Below are 4,315 nucleotides of genomic sequence, written 5' to 3'. Positions count from 1 at the left end.
ACCCTGCCCCTGTCTCCCTGTCTCCTCCCGACCCCGTCTCCCTGTCTCCTCCCCACCCTCCGTCTCCCTGTCTCCTCCCACCTCGCTCTCCCTGTCTCCTCCCCGACGCCCGTCTCCTGTCTCCTCCCCACCCCGTCTCTCCCTGTCTCCTCTCCCGACCCCTGTCTCCCTGTCTCTCACCACCCTGTCTCCCTACTCCTTCTCCCACCCGTCTCCTTCGCACCACCTTCTCCCTGTCTCACCACCCTGTCTCCCTGTCTCCTCCCACCCCGTCTCCCGTCTCACCACCCTGTCTCCCTGTCTCCTCCACACCGTCACCCTGTCTCCTCCCGACCCTGTCTCCTGTCTCCTCCCACCCCTGTCTCCCTGTCTCCTCCCGACCCTGTCTCTCCCCACCCCGTCTCGTCTCTCCCCACCCCTGTCTCCTTCTCCTCCCACCCCTGTCTCCCTGTCTCCCACTCCTGCTCCCTGTCTCCTCCCCGCCCCGTCTCCTGTCTCCCACCCGTCTCCCTGTCTCCTCCTCCCCACTCTCTCTTCTCCCTGTCTCCCCACCCCGTGTCTCCCTGTCTCCCCACCCCGTTCTCCCTGTCTCACACCCGGTCCTCCGGTGCTCCTCACCACGCCCTGTCTCCCTGCCTCCTCACCACCCCGCCCCTGTCTCCTCCCACCCGCCCCTGTCTGTCCCTCCCGTCTCTCTCCCCGACCGTTCTCCCCTTTCCCTCCCGACCCTGTTCTCCCCTGTCTCCTCCCGACCCTGTCTCCCTGTCTCCCTCCCGACCCTGTCTCCCTGTCTCCTCGACCTGTCTCCTCACCCTCCTGTCTTCTCCTGTCTCCCTACCCGACCCTGTCTCCCTGTCTCCTCCCGACCCTGCGTCTCCTGACCCTGTCTCCCTGTCCTCCCGACCCTGTCTCCTGTTCCTCCTCCCGACCCTGTCTCCCTGTCTCCTCCCACCTGTTCCTCCCTGTCTTCCGATTTCCTGTCTCTCCGCCCTGTCTCTCCGTGCTCCCACCGTCCTGTTCTCCTCCCTGCTCCCTGTCTCCTCCCGACCCTGTCTCCCTGTCTCCTCCCGACCCTGTCTCCCTGTCTCCACCCGACCCTGTCTCCCTGTCTCCTCCTGACCCTGGTCTCCCTGTCTCCTCCCGACCCTGTCTCCCTGTCTCCCTCCCGATCCTGTCTCCCTCCCGACCCTGTCTCCTCCCGACCCTGTCTCCCCGACCTGTCTCCCTGTCTCCTCCGGACCCTGTCTCCCTGTCTCCTCTTCCGACCACTGTTCTCCCTCCCTGTCTCCTCCCGCCTAGTCCCTGTCTCCCGGGGAGGAGACAGGGAGACGGGGTGGGGAGGAGACAGGGAGACGATGTGGGGAGGAGACAGGGAGACGATGTGGGGAGGGAGTGTGTTAAACAAGGAAGAAGGTGTGAATGTTTCCGCAGATCGGGGTCAAATACATAAAGTAAAATAAAGTACAAACTCCACACTGAATCAAACACACCTGGAAGTAGTGGAAAGTTGTTAACATACTGTACTTGACCAAATACATCATGTATTTAACCCAAGTCTCGCTGGTAGGACCTGCCCACACTAACAGTAGTGTATTATACCTTGACGAAGTTAAGCAGGCGTCTGAATCCCCAGGGGACAGAGTAGAGCCACTCAGAGCCGGGGTCGGGCCAGCGAGGGTCCACCAGCTCCACCAGGTCACGGTCGGTGAAGTAGCTGTTCCCGCGGCCAGACGGGTAGTTCTTCTGGGTGATATAGCGCGTGGTGAAGTGGCCAATACCCAGGAAGTCACAGGTGCCCTTGATGTAACTCTTCTCCTGGGAGGAGAAGACGGGGAGACGGGAGGTTCCTAGACCCTGCTGGGCACTCTTCCTACCTGGAGACCAGAGAGAGACCAGATTACACTATGACCTTTGACCTATAACCCTGACATTGGGAGGAGAGACGGGGAGACGGGAGGTTCCCAGACCCTGCTGGGCACTCTTCCTACCTGAAGACCAGAGAGAGACCAGATTACACTATGACCTCTAACCCTTAACCCTAACATTGGGAGGAGAAGACGGGAGGCACTCATCTTGTCTGTGTGGAAAGAGACATCAGGTGTGACGGTGACACGTATACGTTTCTATGTCCTGTTACATATAGGCAGGGAGTTTGGACACTGGCCAACCAGGCAAGTACACGCAGAAAATAATCTAGAACCTGAAATGGTTCTTTGGCTGTCCCCATATGAGACCTCGTTGAAGAACCCTTTTGGGTTCCACGTAAAAACCCTTTCCACAGAGGGTTCTACATGGAACACAAAAGAGTTCTACCTGGAACTAAAAAGGGTTCTCCTATGGGGACAGCTGAAGAACCCATTTGGAGTGTAAACCACCATTTCTTTTTCTATCCCGGGTCTATAATCTGTGCCATTCAATATTTCAAAAGACAGCCGGTGGGCTAATTGGGTACATTTTCTACTAGCCTGATCTGAACAGTACTAGTCTCAGGCTAGCAGGCTAATTGGGTACATTTTCTACTAGCCTGATCTGAACAGTACTAGTCTCAGGCTAGCAGGCTAATTGGGTACATTTTCTACTAGCCTGGTCTGAACAGTACAAGCCTCAGGCTAGCGGGTTAGTTGGGTACATTTTCTACTAGCCTGGTCTGAACCGTACTAGCCTCAGGCTAGCGGGCTAGCTTCATTTAAACCCGGTGGGTTGTTCGTGGAAATGGTGAACACTAGCTGTGACAATACATGACTTACCATGTAGTCTTCATGACCTGAGGGTAGTCCCCGTTGAAGATGGGTGTAGCGAACCAGCCCATGTAGAACTGGACATATCTCTCTGCTGCCTCGATGTCTCTCTGGTTGGTGATGTCCCTGGCTCCCCCAGTCTGCAACACGAGCTCCCAACCAATCCTTTTGTTTTGCTTCTCATTGAGTGTCATAGGTGTGCAAACCTTAGCATGTGCCTGTTCAAACGATATAAAATCATTCTGCATTCATGGGGACAGCACAGTACAGCTAGGCAATATATATTTTATTCTTTATTGTTTGGAATGTTTGATTCATTCTTCTGACATAGTTATCTTATGGGTTCGTAATTGAGTGAATAATTGCACCTGGAAACTCAGTAAATAGTGAGATTGAGAACTGGGTGTGACTTTAGATAGTGGTGGGCAGCTTTGTTAGGGACCCCAGTGCTCTCTCAATCTTCAGTCCCAGGGCATGCTCAGGTCTCATAGTCCCTCCACAGAACAGACTATAAACACAGTGTCATATGCCTCCGCATCACACATAACTATAAGACACAGTTGTCATAGCCGTCCACAGCACTAAGACTACAATTTACATAGCTCTCTATCTTCTAAGACAAGTCCTCATTTCTCCGTCCTCATAGCCACTCTCTCACTCCCAGCAACTAGACTACAAACACAGTCTCATAGCTCCGCCTACAAGTCTCCCTGTCCAGCACATGACTCATCACAGTCTCATAGCCCCCCACAGCACTAGACTAGTCAACTGTAAAGTCTCACACATACTAATTTAACTACAGTTCATAGTCCTCGGCCCATCACTAGACTACATCTCCATAGCGCCTCCCCAGCATTAGTACTAGAGTCTCCTAGTCCTCCCTAGGCACTAGACTACATCCTCATAGTCCCACCCATCACTAGACTACAAGTCTTCATAGCCCTCCCTGCACATAGATAGTCAGTCCTCCACATGACAGTCTCCACATCTATCTCCTACAGACTACAGTCTCATAGCTTCCCCTAGAATACCATCTCATAAGCCCCACATCATTAAGGACTACAAAACATAAGTCTCATAGTCCATCCCTGCATCACTAGACTAATAAACCAGTCTAGTCCTCCCATCACTAGACTACGTCTCGATAAGTCCTCTCACCTCCACTAGACTATAGTTCATAGTCCTCACCCACTAGACTACGTCATCATATCCTCCCTCTCCAGCACTAGACATACAGTCTCATAGGCCTCCCAGCAGTAGACTACAGTTCCTCATTAGCCCTCCCAGGTTAAACTTAGAAACTATAGTCTCATAGTCCTCCCATCACTAGACTACAGTCTCATAGCCTCGCCTAGCCGTCCATTTCCATGCACTAGACTACAGTCTCATATGTCCTCCCCTGCACTAGACTACACCGTCTCATAGTCCTCCCCTGTCACTAGACTACACGTCTCATATCCTCCCCATCACTAGACTATATCTATAGTCTCCCTAGCCCTAGACTACAGTCTCATTGTCCTCCCTCACACTAGACTACACGTGTCTCATAGTCCTCCCAGCACTAGACTCAGTCTCAT

At 53.4% G+C, this 4,315-nt stretch overlaps 1 pseudogene; it reads right to left on the bottom strand.

Moving 5' to 3' along the window:
• Positions 1-1,328: 1,328 nt before the first annotated feature.
• Positions 1,329-2,944, bottom strand: LOC112079509 (lactase-like protein pseudogene; annotated as a pseudogene).
• Between the last annotated feature and the right edge of the window lie 1,371 nt (positions 2,945-4,315).

Source organism: Salvelinus sp. IW2-2015, unplaced genomic scaffold, assembly GCF_002910315.2.
Source record: "Salvelinus sp. IW2-2015 unplaced genomic scaffold, ASM291031v2 Un_scaffold8282, whole genome shotgun sequence".
NCBI classification, from domain to species: domain Eukaryota; kingdom Metazoa; phylum Chordata; class Actinopteri; order Salmoniformes; family Salmonidae; genus Salvelinus; species Salvelinus sp. IW2-2015.
Note: the sequence above shows the minus strand (reverse complement) of the source record. Positions and strands in the feature narration are given on the sequence as shown.